General features: G+C 43.1%; 1 protein-coding gene across 7 annotated transcripts in view; it reads right to left on the bottom strand.

The window, feature by feature from the left end:
• Positions 1-17,027, bottom strand: part of GPR1 (G protein-coupled receptor 1) — a 48,038-nt gene that overhangs the window by 2,757 nt on the left and 28,254 nt on the right. The window contains exon 2 of one of the 7 annotated variants that reach the window (XM_033230568.1): positions 106-208. The exons of the other annotated variants lie outside the window; for them this stretch is intronic. The gene's annotated coding sequence lies outside the window, so the exon portion shown is untranslated. The remainder of the gene's footprint in view (positions 1-105; positions 209-17,027) is intronic. 7 annotated transcript variants of the gene reach the window in all.

The following is a 17,027-nucleotide window of genomic DNA, read 5'->3' as shown; positions in this document are numbered from 1 at the left end:
TGTAGGGCTGACTAGAGAGAATCTAACATTCAACAAGCATTTATTAGATTCCTATATGCATTATGATTTTATGACAAATGCAAAAGAAAACAGATTAATACTTACAGAGTGATAACTTCACAATCTGTATTTCAGCCAGGCACAGTGGCTCACACCTGTAATCCCAGCACTTTGGGAGGCTGAGGCAGGGAGATCACTCGAGACCAGCCTGGAAAACATAGCAAAAACCTGTCTCTACAAAAAAATTTTTTTTAAATAGCCACGTCTGGTGGCTCATACTGTAGTCTCAACTCAGATGGCTGAGGCAAGATGATTGCATGAGCCCAGGAGTTTGAGGCTGCAGTGAGCTATGATCAAGCCACTGCACTCCAGCCTGGGCAACAGAGCAGGACCCCACCTCAAAACAAAAAATTTTCCTGAAAAATCTGGATTTGTTGTTGCCCTGACTACTTAAACTCTAGATAAAGAGTTCCAACTACTTCCTAGATCAATGCACCTGCAGGTCACTGGAGATTTTGACCTGAGATTTTGCATCCAAGGATGTTTTGAGTCCATGTTTATGAAAGCAAACATAGTAATCAGAATTATATCAATATAGATGGCTTCTCATCCAAAAGGTGGCTTTTGGAGTAAATTTGATTATGACCACTTAATTTCTATATTAATTTCCTACAGAATGCAATTAAGCTTTATTTAAATTTTTACCTTATTAATTCTTTTCTATAATAATTTATGACAAAGATTAGATTTTTTTTTTTTTTTTTGAGACAGCCTCCTGTTTTTTTGTTTTTTTGTTTTTGGGACAACCTCCTGTTACCGAGGCTGGAGTGCATGGCATGATCTCGGCTCACTGTAGCCTCTGCTTCCTGGGCTCAAGCAATTCTCCTGCTTCAGCCTCCTGAGTAGTTGGGATTACAGATGCCTGCTACCATCCCTGGCTAATTTTTGTATTTTTAGTAGAGACAGGGTTTCACCATGTTGACCAGGCTGGTCTCAAACTCCTGATTTCAAGTGATCCACCCATCTCAGCCTCCCAAAGTGCTGGGATTACAGGTGTAAGCCAGAGTGTCTGGCCAAAGATTGTATTTATTAATCAGTTTTACTTTAATTTTTGCCCATATCAAATTTTGTCTCTTAGAATTTCTACCAAAGTAAGTTTTATTTTGTGCCCACCGCCCTGCCCTTTTTTTTTTTTTTTTTTTGAGACGGAGTTTTGCTCTTGTTGACCAAGCTGGAGTGCAATGGCGTGATCTTGGCTCACCTCAACCTCACCTCCCAGGTTCAAGCAATTTTCCTGCCTCAGCCTCCTGAGTAGCTGGAATTACAGGCATGTGCCACCATGTCCGGCTAATTTTTGTATTTTTAGTAGAGACGCAGTTTCTCCATGTTGGTCAGGCTGGTGTCGAACTCCCAACTTCAGGTGATTCGCCCACCTCTGCCTCTCAAAGTACTGGGATTATAGGCATGAGCCACTGCACCCAGCCTTTTTTTTTTTTTTTTTTTGAGACGGAGTCTTGCTTGTTGCCAGCCTGGAGTGCAGTGATGCCATCTCGGCTTATTGCAACCTCCACCTCCCGGGTTCAAGCAATTCTCCTGCCTCCGCCTCCAGGTATTTTTAGTAGAGGTTTCACCATGTTGTCCAGGATGGTCTCAATCTCTTGACCTCGTGATCCACCCACCTCGGCCTCCCAAAGTGCTGGGATTACAGTAATAAGCCACCCCGCCTGGCCCCTCTGCCTTTTTTCTCATCAAGGCCAGTTTTCTGGGTTAAGAAGACTTGAATGTCAGTTTTTCAATCAGCACAAAAGTGTACTGTGTGCAACTCTGTCTTCTTCCATTTTATTTTGTGCTATTTATATCTGTAGTATTGAAGATCAAGCAGAAAAAAAGATTAATAGTTATATTCATTTCGTGGAGCTACAATCATACATGAGGCAAATATGTAAAATTTTAGATTATAGTATAAAGAGGTCAAAACATCCTGTGTTGCTCACAGTCATCTCAAATTCAATTTGACTATCACTGAATTCATCATCCTACCTAAAACGTTCTGAGAAATCTAGCAGGACATAATTAAAAAACAAAAGCAATTTATTTCCTTCCTCCCAACCCTAACCCAGCAACTTTTTGTTCTTCAATATTCAATTCAAATGCCACCTTTCTTAGAAAATTTTCTGACTTACATTCCTGCAGATAATAATAATTATTATTATTATTAAAACAATTTACAATAAAATAATAGTCAATGTTATTGCGAATTTACTAGATGCCAGACATACATGATCTAATTTGATCCTCATAAGAATCTTACATACACTTGTAATCCCAGTGCTTTGGGAGGCTAAGGCAGGAGGATTGCTTGAGCCTAGGAGTTTGAGACAAGCCTGGGCGAAAAGTGAGAAACTGTCTCTTAAAAAAAAAAAGATCTTACATTGTAGGTAACTACAGGTGACCCTTGAAAAACATGGGGGGTGCCTAGAGGCACTGACCCCACACACAGTAAAAAAATCTACATAAAGCTTTTCATCATTATTGAGACATAGTCTCCCGCTGTCACCCAGGTCAGAGTGCAGGGACACAATCATAGCTCAGTGCAGCCTCAAACTCTGAGACTCAAGTGATTCTCCCACCTCAATCTCCCAAGTAGCTGGGACTACAGAAGTACACCACCATGTCTGGCTGATATTTTTATTTTTGTAGAGATGGGGTCTTGTTATGTTGCCCGGGCTGGTCTTGAACTCTTGGCCTTAAGTGATTCTCTTGCCTTAGCCTCCCAAAGTGCTGGAATTATAGAAGTGAGTCACTGTGCCCAGCCTATAATAATAAGCCCTGTTGCCCAAGCTGGAGTGCAGTGGCGCAATCTTGGCTCACTGTAACCTCCACCTCCTGGGTTCAAGTGATTCTCCTGCCTCAGCCTCCCTAGTAGCTGGGATTACAGATGTCCGCCACCATGCCTTACTAATTTTTATATTTATAGTACAGATGGGGTTTCACCTTCTTGGCCAGGCTGGTCTTGAACTCCTGACCTCAGGTGATCTGCCCACCTTGGCCTCCCAAAGTGTTGGGATTATAGGCGTGAGCCGCCATGCCTGGCCTTATTATTATTATTATTATTATTATTATTATTATTGTTACTGAAACCAACTCTCTCGCTCTGTTGCCCAGACTGGAGTGCAGTGGTGTGATCTTGGCTCACTGCAACTTCTGCCTCCTGGGTTCAAGAGATTCTCCTCCCTCAGCCTCCCAAGTAGCTGAGACTAAAGGCTTGTGCCACCATGCCTGACTAATTTTTGTATTTTTAGTAGAGACAGGGTTTCACCATGTTGGCCAAGCTGGTCTTGATCTCCTGACCTCAAGTAATCTGCCCATCTCAGCCTCCCAAAGTGCTGGAATTACAGGCGTGAGCCACCACGCCTGGCCCTATTTCTTTTTTTTAGAAACGAGTATCACTATGTTGCCCAGGCTGGACTCAAATTCCTGAGCTCAAGGGTTCTTCCTGACTCAGCCTCCTCAGTAGCTGAGACTACAGGAACACACCACCAAACTTGGCTTGCATATAACTTTTGACTCCCCCAAAACTTAACTATTAATAGCGTTCTGTTGATCAAAAGCCTTACTAATGACATAAAGCATCAATTAACACATATTTTGTATGTTTTATATATTATATACTATATTCTTGCAACAAAGTAAGCTGGAGAAAAGAAAATGTTATTAGGAAATCATAAGGGGCTGAGAGCAGTGGCTCTTGCCTATAATCCCAGCACTTTGGGAGGCCGAGGTGGGTGGATCACCTGAGGTCAGAAGCTCGAGACTAGCCTAACCAACATGATGAAACCCAGTCTCTACTAAACATACAAAATTAGCTAGGTATGGTGGTACATGCCTGTAATCCCAGCTGCTCAGGAGGCTGAGACAGGAGAATTGCTTGAACCTGGGAGGTGGAGGTTGTAGTGAGCCGAGATCGTACCATTGCACTCCAGCCTGGGCAACAAGAGCAAAACTCCATCTCAATTTAAAAAAAAAAAAAGGGAAATCATAAGGAAGAAAACATGTATTTACTAGTCATTAAGTGCAAGTAGACCATCATAAAGCCCTTTATGATGGTCTTCATCCTCATCATCTTCACAACAATAGGTTGCAGATGAGGAAGAAGATGGGTGGGTCTTGCTGTCTTGGGGTGGTAGGGGCCGAGGGAAGAAAATCTATGCCTAAGTGAATCTGCACAGTTGAAACCCATGTTGTTCAAGGGTCAACTGTACTATTATTGGTCTCATTTATAAGAAACAACACTGAAGCTTATAGCAGCTTAGTAACTTACTCAAGATCACACAACCTGCAATTGCAGAGTCAGGATCTAAAGTCAGATCTGTTGGACCCATGGCCTGAGCTTTTAACCACCACAGCATTCCCCTCTTCTGTCATACTTGTCTTATCACACTTAACACATTATGTTGTCATTAATTTATTTTTAATTTCTCCCCTAATAGACTGTGAACTCTTTGAGAATAAGGACTGTCATTGCTGTACCCCCAGTGCCTTGTAGATCTTAATATATCACAGGTGATTAACAGATGCTTAATAAATGATTGGCTCCCATTCCAAACCAAAGATCATTTTAAAACTTTAAGTGAGATTTTGTGAGTTCACCCCATGTCAGTGTCACTGCCAGACTCTCTCTAACCTTGACCCACAGTTCCAGTTTTTTTTTTTTTTTTGAGATGGAGTCTCACTCTGTCGCCCAGGCTGGAGTACAGTGGCGTGATCTGGGCTCACTGCAATCATTGCCCCCCGAGTTCAAGCGATTCTCCTGCCTCAGCCTCCCGAGTAGTTGGGATTACAACTGCCACCACACCTGGCTAATTTTTTTTTTTTTTTGTATTTTTAGTAGAGACAGAGTTTCACCATCTTGGCCAGGCTGGTCTTGAACTCCTGACCTCGTGATCCACCCGCCTCGGCCTCCCAAAGTGCTGGGATTACAGGAGTGAGCCACCGTGCCCGGCCAACCCACAGTTCTATCACCAGGATCTTGGCTTATTCCTCAACACCAAATCCCTTCCTTCGCAGGTCCCACTCCAGTGAGCAAGGATTGGCTCCTGTGGTGGTGCCCCGTTCTTTCAGGCCTGAGATCTTGCTCTGCCCTCTCACTCACTCCTTCTGGTGACTGACTCTCCCCAGTGTCAGATCCTTGCCAGCTTAGTCTAAAACTTTGTCTTTTCTGTGTACTAGGACATCCTTACCTTCCAGGTGCCTATGATCTGTTCCTTTAGGCTATTAGCAATTCAGAAGCCATATGGCCTATGGGGTGGTATGAATCACCTTATAAAACCCTAAACAGAATCTCATTCCCCAAAAAAAGAAAAGCCCATGGAAGACCCCTAATAGCTTCTAACCACTATCCTCACCAAAAGTCAGGAGCCTCCCCTTCCAATGTCATTACTGCCCGCTGGGACAGTGTGATCATCTCAGGGCCTGTTGAAGGCAACCATCTTCTTCTGCATTCTGTTGGGGAAGGGGGTTGGAGGGTGGGATAGTGGTATGTTTACATGTGTGTGCGTATGCCTTGAGGATGAGTGATCTATCTGAACAGAACACCTTCAAACAGAAAGCCCTGCACCAGAGAGGTTCTAATCTTCCAGGAAGCAGATGAATACATTAGATTTAAGGTGTAGTTCAGGCTTGGAGAAAAAGCTTCAAGAACAGCTGGTTGATGCTCACCTGAATCTTTTATGGGAAACAGGTGCTTAGGAAGTCCCCTAAGACTTACAGCAGATGTTTTTGTGTGATGGTGATGGTGAGGCGTAGGGATAGATTGGAGAAAAGAGAGACGGCAGAACTTCGCAACTGTCCTACTGAGTCCTTGAGTGGACACAGTTAACTTTTGAAGACATACTCTTGTTTACCTATTATACTATGTTTGGCTATTGCTTTACAGTTTTCAGTTACTTCCCGATCTAAGTAAGTTTCCAGACCTCATTTAGACCTTTCCAAATATCTAGAGACTAAATGTATTCATTTCCTAGGGCTGCAATAACAAAGCACCAGAAACTGCTTGGCCTAAGACAACAGAAATGTATTGTCTCACAGTCTGGAGGCTAAGTCTGAAATCAAGGTTATTTCCTTCTGAGGGCTATCCTGGAAAATCTTTTCCATGCCTCTTGCCTAGCTTCTTGTGGTTTGCTGGCAAACATTGGCTTTCCTTGGCCTGTACACGTGTTACACTGATCTCTGCCTACATCTTCACATAGCATTCTCCCTGTGTGACTCTGTGTCTAAATTTCCCCTTTATATAAAGACAGCAGTCATTTTGGATTAGGGCCCACCCTTACCTCATTCTATTTTCTATTCTATTGCCTCTGTAAAGACCCCATTTCTCTCTCTCTCTTTTACATTTTTACTTTTTTTACTTTTTTATTTTTTTAGACAGGGTTTCGCTCTTGTTGCCTAAGCTGGAGTGCAGTGGCATGATCTTGGCTCACTGCAACCTCCATCTCCTGGGTTCAAGTGATTCTCCTGCCTCAGCCTCCTGAGTAGCTGGGACTACAGGTGTGTGCCACCACATCTGGCTAATTTTTATATTTTTAGTAGAGACGGGGTTTCACTATATTGGCCAGGCTGGTCTCGAACTCCTGACCTCGTGATCTGGCTGCCTCAGCCTCCCAAAGTGCTGGGATTACAGGCATGAGCCACTGTGCCCAACCTAGACCCCATTTCAAATAAGGTCACAGTCTGAGGTAATGGGGGTTAGGACTTCAACATATCTTTTTTTGGTGGGGTAGGAGGGTTACCATACAACCCATAAGACTAACTCAGGAGTGGCAACCACCATTTTTGAATCCCGATCACTCATTCATTCAGTCAATATTTGGTGTGCTCACATTGTTCAGGCACTACTCTACCTGACTGAGATACTTCACTAAATAAGACAACTATTTCTTCCCTCTTAGATTTTATATTTACCAGGTAGGGATAGATAGTAAAAAAAAAGTAATTAAAATTACATAGTATATTAAAATATGGTAAGTGCTATAGAAAGATGAAAAAATTGAACAGGATAAAGGGAATAGAAGGTGGTTTTAACTTACTTTCTTTCTTTTCTTTAAGACAGAGTCTTGCTCTGTTGCCTAGGCTAGAGTGCAGTGGCATGATCTCGACTCACTGCAGCCTTTGCATCCTGGGTTCCAGTGATTCTCCTGCCTCGGCCTCCAAGTAGCTGAGATTACAGGCATGAGTCACCACAGCCAGCTAATTTTCATATTTTTAGTACAGATGGGGTTTCACCATGTTGGCCAGGCTGGTCTCAAACTGCTGACTTCAAGTGATCTGCCTATCTCAGCATCCCAAATGCTAGGATTACAGGCTTTAGCCACTGCACCCAGCCTGGTTTTAATTTTCAATATGGTGGTCTGAGAAGGACTCATTGAGAAAATAACAGCAAAGGCTTGATGGAGGTGAGGGAATTAGTCTTGGATATTTCCAGCAAGAGTGTTCCAGGCACTCTTGCTATGGCAGAAGTGTGTCTAACATATTCTAGAAGCAATAAGGATGCCAGTCTGTCTAGGATAGAATGAGAAAACCAAGCAAGAGGAAGACGAGAAGGAAAAAATTCAACAAGAATGTAGGAGGTTACATCATATAGATATGCTTGTCAGCCTTTGAAGGATTTTTGCAAAGGGAAAAAGCAATCTGATTTTTATTATAGAAAGATCCCTCTTTCCGCTCTGTTGAGGATAGACTGTTAGGTACAATGGTGGGGCAAACAAGTAAGAAATAGGCAGACCAGATGGAAAATTATTGCAATAATCCTGGCCAGAGATGACAGTGGCTTGGAATAGGTGGTAGCAGTGAAGGTGATGGGAAATGATTAGATTCTAGGTATATTTTGAAGAGAGAACCAACAGTTTTCTTGAAGTCAAATATAACCCCAGACATTGGAGCCTTCTGTACCAGAGTCCAAGGACTTCTACATCCCCTTTCCTCCTCTTCTTGTGGAGTAGAATATAGATGCAGTGATGAGCCACCTTGCACCATATAAATGAAGAAAACATGGTTTTTCATTAATAGAAGTTTGGGCCCCTGGGTGACCTCATGGAACAGAGCTGCCCTACTTTTCTGGACCACTTCCTTTGGATTACTAAGTGAAAATATTCTCCTGGAATCCTTTTGGGCTATTTATTTTTGTCTTACAAAACTGAGTGGGTCTGTGGAATGGGCTTTTTTTTTTTTTTTTTTTTAAACGGGGTCTCACACTGTCACCCAGGCTGGAGTACAGTGGCACGATCTCGGCTCACTGCAAGCTCCGCCTCCCGGGTTCACTCCATTCTCCTGCCTCAGCCTCCCGAGTAGCTGGGACTACAGGTGCCCACTACCACGCCCACCTAATTTTTTATATTTTTAGTAGAGACAGGGTTTCACTGTGTTAGCTAGGATGGTCTCAATCTCCTGACCTCGTGATCCGCCCATCTCAGCCTCCCAAAGTGCTGGGATTACAGGCCTTAGCCACCGCACCCGGCTGGAATGGGCTTTTGTTAAAGCAGCTGAACCTGTATCCTAACTAATATAACTTCTCTAGGCCCTACCTTTGAGCACTGTGGTGGAGCCCTGGCAGTGCTCACCTCCTGTGACAAGATGTTATAAGAAGTCTTCGAGGTAGGAGCTATTTCTCACAATGGTTATGGCTTTAGAAGCTCACTGGAGGAGGCAGAGGGGAGCTTCCTTTAGAGGGGACAGAAAGGGAAAGAAGCTGGCCTTAGGAGGAGGAACTCTTACCCCAGCAATGGTTAGGGAGGTATTTAGGAAATCCCCTTTTTAGCCATGAAGACTTAACATGAAGGAGGTTTTGCAGTTGACTATGGTGGGTTAAAGAGGTGCTGCTGGTAAGACTCTGCTGCCTTTTTTTCTGCTGCCTTTTTTTTTTTTTTAAGACAGGGGTTTTGGCCGGGCGCGGTGGCTCAAGCCTGTAATCCCAGCACTTTGGGAGGCCGAGACGGGCGGATCACGAGGTCAGGAGATCGAGACCATCCTGGCGAACACGGTGAAACCCCGTCTCTACTAAAAATACAAAAACTAGCCGGGCGTGGTGGCGGGCACCTGTAGCCCCAGCTACTCGGGAGGCTGAGGCAGGAGAATGGTGTAAACCCGGGAGGCGGAGCTTGCAGTGAGCTGAGATCCGGCCACTGCACTCCAGCCCGGGCGACAGAGCGAGACTCCGCCTCAAAAAAAAAAAAAAAAAAAAAAAGACAGGGGTTTTGCTCTGTCACCCAGACTGGAGAGCAGTGGCAGAATCATAGCTCACTAGGCAGTCACCCAGTTACCCTGATTAGAGAATGAAGTAGGCCAGGCACAGGGGCCCACACCTGTAATCCCAGCACTTTTGGAGGCTGAGGCGAGGGCACTGCTTGAGCCCAGGAGTTCAAGACCAGCCTGGGCAACATAGTGAAGACCCTGCCTCTATGAAAATAAGAATACATTTTTTTCCAGAAAAGAGAATGAAGGCCAAGCCTGGTGGCTCATGCCTATAATCTCAGCACTTTGGGAGGCCCAGACAGGCAGATCACTTGAAGTCAGGAGTTCGAGACCAGGTTGGCCAACATGGCAAAACCCCGTCTCTACTAAAAACACAAAAATTAGCCAGGTGCAGTAAGGCGGAGGTTGCAGTGAGCTGAGATCACACCATGGCACTCCAGTCTGGCAACAGAATGAGACTCCATCTCAAAAAATAATAAAAAAAAAAGAATGAAGTAGAAGTGGGTGAGGTGTCTGGTAAGTTATATTTTGAACTAGAAACATGGTTGAGTGCAACTTTGGGGCAGAGCACAGCTTACAGGTAGGAATTGACAGACCCAATCTGTGGAGATTAGAGGGTGAAAATGAACTGTGTAATAATGCGATCTCAGAGGAATATTGGTGCTTTCAAAGGAAAAATGTGTTTACAAAGAAAGCTTACTACCTTGAGCATTTCTGCCAACTTAAATTTAAGGGCCTATAGAGATGTTTCTTTAAATTATTAAAAAGTGGTATTACACTGTATAATCAATCATGTCGTGTTGTAGTTCCCTGTTTATTTTTGGTGGGATAAGACAGAAAGGACAAAAAGAGACACAAAAAGAAAATGGGGAGGCCGGGCGCGGTGGCTCAAGCCTGTAATCCCAGCACTTTGGGAGGCCGAGACGGGCGGATCACGAGGTCAGGAGATCGAGAGCATCCTGGCTAACACGGTGAAACCCCGTCTCTACTAAAAATACAAACAATTAGCCGGGTGAAGTGGTGGCGCCTGTAGTCCCAGCTACTCGGGAGGCTGAGGCAGGAGAATGGTGTGAACCCAGGAGGCGGAGCTTGCAGTGAACTGAGATCCGGCCACTGCACTCCAGCCTGGGTGACAGCAAGACTCCGTCTCAAAAAAAAAAAAAAAAAAAAGAAAATGGGGGACATATTTCCTCAATTTAGCCATGTGAAGATATACATATATACATGCACACACATATACATATGCATATATACAAATAGTTTTTGAGGGCCAATGGGAGGATGTGAATGAAGGATCAGAGGTAAATAGGAGGGATGTCTGGGCAATAGAAAGAAGCTGTGGTGGGCAGTAATCAGAAATGAAGACACATAGTAGGTGGATATTAGGTCTCTTTTTTTTTTTATTTTTGAGACAGAGTCTCTTTCTGTCATTCAGGCTGGAGTGGAGTGGTGCAGTCTCAGCTCACTGCAACCTCCACCTCCCAGATTTAAGCAATTCTCACTCGAGAATCAAGTGTGAAAAATCAAGTGATTTTTGTGCCTCAGCCTCCCAAGTAGCTGGGATTACAGGCATGTGCCACCACACTGGCTAATTTTTGTATTTTTAGTAGAGACAGGGTTTTGCCATGTTGGACAGGCTGGCCTTGAACTCCTGACCTCAAGTGCTCCACCCCCTTTGACCTCCCAAAGTGCTGGGATTACAGGTGCGAGCCACCACACCCGGCAGCATTAGGTCTTTAAATCCAGGTTTAAAATAAAGAGGATCATTAAACAGGCAGGATCAAGTGGTCTTGGTGGGCAGTGACTTTCCATTGAGATGTCCATGTAGTTTTCTCAGTTTGGAAGAGCACAATAACAATGCCAGGATGAGGCTTTTCAACTTGACAGAAAAGAGGAAATAGCTACTGTATTTGTCTTAAACCATAGGTGCTGCTGAAAGGCACATAAATAATTCTGACTGAAATAAAGACTAATAAAGGTCTCTATGATCATGAAAAGTTTGTGTAGCCACTTAACCACCAAGCTGTACTATGAACAGGGATATATGTAGGGCCACCCAAGTCTATTAGAAGTGTGTGAAAAATGCTTGGTGTGAAGCAAAGTTCAGAGAACCTCCATGAAGTCTCTGGTTTAAGTTCCATAGAAAGTGAAGGGGCATATTTACTGCAGGGATGCAGCTGCTTCGAGGACCCACGTTATCACACTCCTGGGTTACTTCTACCTAGATATTCAAATGGCAAATCGTGTGCTTGTGGAGTAGAGAACTACCTATTGAATTAAACAATCTGGTGTCTGATCTATTCAGATTTAATAGATGGCAAAGCTGAAACTCTTTTCTAAATAAATTCATTTTACTGCAAGAAGTCTGGCAGAAAGTGTAATAATAAACGGTCTATAAAATCCAGATGATTTTGGGGAAGGACACCTGGTAGGAGTGTGTAACATTAAACTTTTAAGTGTGGCTTTAAACAAGGCTTGGCTGTAGAGGGAAACATTTTGTTCATCTACCTTGACAAAACACAAAGATTCCTTCTGGCAGAACATTTGGTGAATGAAGAGAGATTTAATTTAATTCTGTATTGTTGAGTTAGATGGGTTTTCATGGACCACTGCAAAAAACGTACACCTCACAGAATCTTAAGGCAGTTTAGGCTCTAAGCTGGTTTGAACAGAGAGAAGGACTTGATATTGTGAACTTTGTCTATGTAGGTTGCCTGTGTAGGGTTCTCCACACACTCTGGTAAAAAGAACTCAAGCTCTGAATATGTCTCCTGTTAACACCACAGCGGCCATTGGGGGAACATGTATTTTGCTTCTGACTAGATAACAGGAAGGAATAGAAAAGGCAGGAGCAGTGGCTCACGCCCGTAATCCCAGCACTTTGAGAGGCTGAGGCAGGCGGATCACTTGAGTCAGGAGTTCAAGACCAGCCTGGCCGTCAACATGGTGAAACCCTGTCTCTACTAAAGATACAAAAATTAGCCAGGTGTGGTGGTGTGTGCCTGTCCCAGCTACTCAGGAGACTGAGGGTGGAGAATTTATTGAACTCAGGAGGTGGAGGTTGCAGTGAGCCAAGATGGTGCCACTGTACTCCAGCCTGGGCAATAGAGTGAGACTTCATTTAAAAAAAAAAAGAAAAAAAAGAATGAATAGAAAGAATTGATGGACTCAAGAGAGAAATTCTCCAGTGAAAACCACAGATCCATGACCTATCAAACATATGGTCAGCAAGCTATTTTTCAAGGGCTGTCTTCTTAGGGAAGAAAAATTTTTTGAAACATGTATATGTGTGTTTTGCCCTGGGGAGGTGGTATTTGGGACATTGCTGAGTATTTTCCACTGTCAAACATAAACTATACTACACCCCAGAATGTACTCAAGATGTTTGGCATCAGTAGAGTATTTTGTTGCCATTCAGATGAACGATCTCTGCTTGGAAGGCGTTGAGGCACAACAACATTTTAAAAAGAGACCCTGTTTATTCACCCAAGGGAAGGAAAGGGAGGTTAGATGGAAATTGAAGGTTGGGTGGTGATATTGTCGCTGCTGCCAGTTGGGAGGTGGTAGACTAACCCTCACACCCCAACCCCTGGCATAGCTTATCCTGTAATAGAGACGCAGCTTGCCTAGCTGTAGCTCCTGTGTCATTTATTACTTAATGCCAGGCGTTAAGACAAATGACAATATTCTTTGGTATATTAGGAAGAATGAAAGTATTTTGATTTGGCTCGAGAAGGGATAACATCAATGGGAGTGTTCTGATGACAAAGGCCTTTGAATGTCATGCTTAAGGGTTTGGATTTTATTCCATTGCTCCCAAAGCACGTAAAAATGTTTGTAGCAGGGAGCGACGTGACAGAATATTTGTTTTTGTAAAGATCATCTGGTAGCAGTTTGCAAGATGGTTTGGAAAAGAATTTGAATGGAAGTAAGACAATCATTCAGGAGCCTATTACCACAATGGAAGTCAAAGATGGAAGGGCCTTACACAGTGAGAGAACTGAGATGAGGGAGATGTATTTGAAAGACACTGATTTGAGAAATGAATAGAATCTTTCAGGAAGCTTAGATGAATTGCGAATAATCTTCACAATAACGTTTTTCTTGAGTTGGCATTGAAAACCTTGAACAGAAAAGCGAGCTAATTTTAGGCATACAAATGTTTTATCAGTTTTAACGGCAGTGAGATTGGGAGAGAGAAAGTTTTTCCTTTTCAAAGAATAATTGAATCAAATGGAAATTAATAATACCTATTTTCATGATGCTGGGATCGAATTCTTGTCATAAAAGGCATTTGCAGCCTCATCCGCGTGTCAGCCCTCATGCTTCACTTTGACAGTTTGAAAAAGAGAACACAGCACATGTACGGGAAGTCAACGCCCACTTATGTACCTGTTGTTTTAATGCTCCACCCAGAAATTAGTGTTCTAACTTGTACAATCTGTATGGCTCTGTTGATTGCTGGGGGTGAATGATTATCCTTAGGTTATGAAGAAACTTTTAGGCTTAATTCCTTTGCAAGACTTTAAGATCATTAACACACATGTATAATGTAAATATCAGGCATTATCACAGTCTATGGGTTGTAGAATTAGACTGCCCGCTCTCAAATCCCAGTTCTTCCTGTTTCTGGCTGTGGGATCATGGACAAATCACCTGCTACCAAGAAACCTGTTTCCTCCCTTGTAAAATGGGAATAGTAATAGCACCTAACTCATAGGGTTGCCGTATGATCACATGAGGAAATCCTTAAAAAGTGGTTACCTCAGTGCCTGGCACACAAAGCATGCTCAATAATTGTAGGTATTGATCATTATCTACAAGATTTAGCTTAGGACTTTTAAAAGCAGTGGAGAGGCCGGGCGCGGTGGCTCAAGCCTGTAATCCCAGCACTTTGGGAGGCCGAGACGAGCGGATCATGAGGTCAGGAGATCGAGACCATCCTGGCTAACAAGGTGAAACCCCATCTCTACTAAAAAATACAAAAAAAACTAGCCGGGCGAGGTGGCGGGCGTCTGTAGTCCCAGCTACTCGGGAGGCTGAGGCAGGAGAATGGCGTAAACCCGGGAGGCGGAACTTGCAGTGAGCCGAGATCCAGCCACTGCACTCCAGCCTGGGCGACAGAGCGAGACTCCGTCTCAAAAAAAAAAAAAAAAAAAAAAAAAAAAGCAGTGGAGAATAAAAGGGAAGGAGAGAGAGAGAGTGGGACTTCTTTGAGTTACTTCATGAAAAGGGTGAGAAGATAGTATACTATTTTATATCAGGGACTTGAACATTCTTGGATTTTGGTATGCATGGGAGGTCCTGAAATGAGTCTCCTGTGGATACTGAAGGATAACTGTACTAATTTGGAAATTTCTATCTATGATCAAGACTTTCAAACATTACATTGTTACATTGTGATTCTTTCTAAGACTTGAGATAAAGTCTGGGAAGAAGTTACCACTTGTTTCGGTTTATAAACTAGAAAAAAAAAACCTATGCACATCATCCCATATACTTTAAATCCTCTTTAGATCACTCATAGCACCTAATACAGTATAAATGCTATGAAATAGTTGTTGTATTGTTTAGGGAATGACAATAAGAAAAGAAAAGCCTGGGCATGTTTAGTACAGATACAGCCATTGATTTTTTTTTCTTCTGAATATTTTTGATCTGTGAACTTACAGATACGGAGGGCCAACTGTGTTTTCTTCTTTTTTGAGACCAAGTCTTGCTCTGTCACCCAGGCTGGAGTGCAATGGCACAATCTTGACCCATTGCAACCTCCACCTCCTGGGTTCAAATGATTCTCTTGCCTCAGCCTCCCGAGTAGCTAGGATTACAGGTGTCCACCACCATGCCCAGTTAGCTTTTATATTTTTAATAGAGACGGGGTTTCACCATGTTGGCCAGACTGGGCTTGAACTCCTCACCTTAGGTGATCCACCTGGCTCAGCTTTTCAAGGTAGTGGGATTACTGGCATGAGCCACCACACCCGGCCCCAGCTGTGTTTTCTTAAAAAGAGATCTGTGTGTACAAGTCACTTTTTATCAGGAAGAATATGGGCACTGAATTTGGAAACCTTGATGACACCGAACTTCTGTAACTTTACATTTGTAGGGCATGTGACTGGACAACTGTTAGAGATCTGAAATGTTTAGCTTATGTTGCAGATATGTTCATCCACATAAACAGTCAGAACTAAAGCTTTCATCCTCTTTTGTGTCTTCTGGGCAATGTTATGTATCGTAACATAACAAAGAACTGATTTTGGAAGCGAGTATCATGGCAGGGTACCTACCAGATTATAAAACTTCTCATAAATAGATATTACCCATGGTTTAAAAATTTTTTAAAGGCTAAAAGTGACTATGTCTGAGACTAGAATATTTAATCATGACCTGAAATCTCTGCAGGCCAAGACAGACTTCCAAAAAGCCCAGGAAACGTGGTGGAAATTTGTATTCCTGTATCTCTGCCTTCTATTTCATTATTATTTGGCACTGAAGCTGTTTTGGTTCTCAATCACACACTGTCAGTGACATTTATAGAAGTCCAGGGAGAATATCCGGTTTAGGGTGGAAACTGAATTGGTGGTCAATGTATTCTTATTTTAATTTACATCAAGATACTTCCTCTCTTAAAGAAAGAAAAGGCTTTCTCCTAAAGGGGAGGGAACAGTAATCAGGGAACTTGCAGAATATATTGAGATTGCAGCCACTTCACAAAACAATACTATTCATTATCCAAAGAGGTAATACGTGAACTCAGTGAAGGGGAGGGAAGGGAAACTTGTTTTTGTAGCAACAGTAATGCTGTTTCAACACAGCAGCAAAAGGAGGGGGAGGAGGACAATTCTAGAACTTCCTTTCATTCGTATAGATTATGCTTGAAAATATTTTTGCCTTTTTTTCTCCTAGGAGGAAATACAAAGGAGTATAGGATAAAATGTAGATATAAAAGATAAAGCACAGGTTAAAAGACTTGCTCATTGATCACAACTAATCAATGGGGGTGCCAGATTCATTATTGTGATGATTTAATGGTTTAAGATGTTGTTATAGGCTTTTTTTTTTTTTTTTTTGGAGACAGAATTTCGCTCTGTTACCCGGGCTGGAGTGCAGTGGCGTGATATGGCTCACTGCAACCTCCACCTCCCAGGTTCAAGCAGTTCTCATGCCTCAGTCTCCCAAGTAGCCACACCCGGCTAATTTTTGTATTTTTAGTAGAGATAGGGTTTCGCCATGTTGGCCAGGCTGATCTTGAACGCCTGGCGTCAAGTGATGTGCCTGCCTCAGGCTCCCAAAGTGTTGGGATTACAGGCATGAGCCACTACACTGGGCCATCATAGACATTTTTTTTTTTTGAGACGGAGTCTCGCTCTGTTGCCCAGGCTGGAGTGCAGTGGCACAATCTCGGCTCACTGCAAGCTCCACCTCCTGGGTTCACACCATTCTCCTGCCTCAGCCTCCCGAGTAGTTGGGACTACAGGTGCCCACCACCACGCCCGGCTAATTTTTTTTGTAGTTTTAGTAAAGACGGGGTTTCACCATGTTAGCCAGGATGGTCTCGATCTCCTGACCTTGTGATCCGCCCGCCTTGGTCTCCCAAAGTGCTGGGATTACAGGCATGAGCCACCATGCCCAGTCCATCATAGACATTTTAAATTATTTTATGGTAATGAAAACAAAGCTAGTAACTGCAACACTCTTTTTTCTCATGGCCAATCTATATTTGGAACAGTTTGTTGAGTTCTGCAAAACAGACATTGGAGAGACCATTGGAAAACAAAAGC

Source organism: Trachypithecus francoisi, unplaced genomic scaffold, assembly GCF_009764315.1.
Source record: "Trachypithecus francoisi isolate TF-2019V2 unplaced genomic scaffold, Tfra_2.0 Lachesis_group13, whole genome shotgun sequence".
Classification (NCBI taxonomy): Eukaryota; Metazoa; Chordata; class Mammalia; order Primates; family Cercopithecidae; genus Trachypithecus; species Trachypithecus francoisi.
The sequence above is the reverse complement of the archived record's forward strand: the minus strand, read 5'-3'. Positions and strand labels throughout refer to the sequence as shown.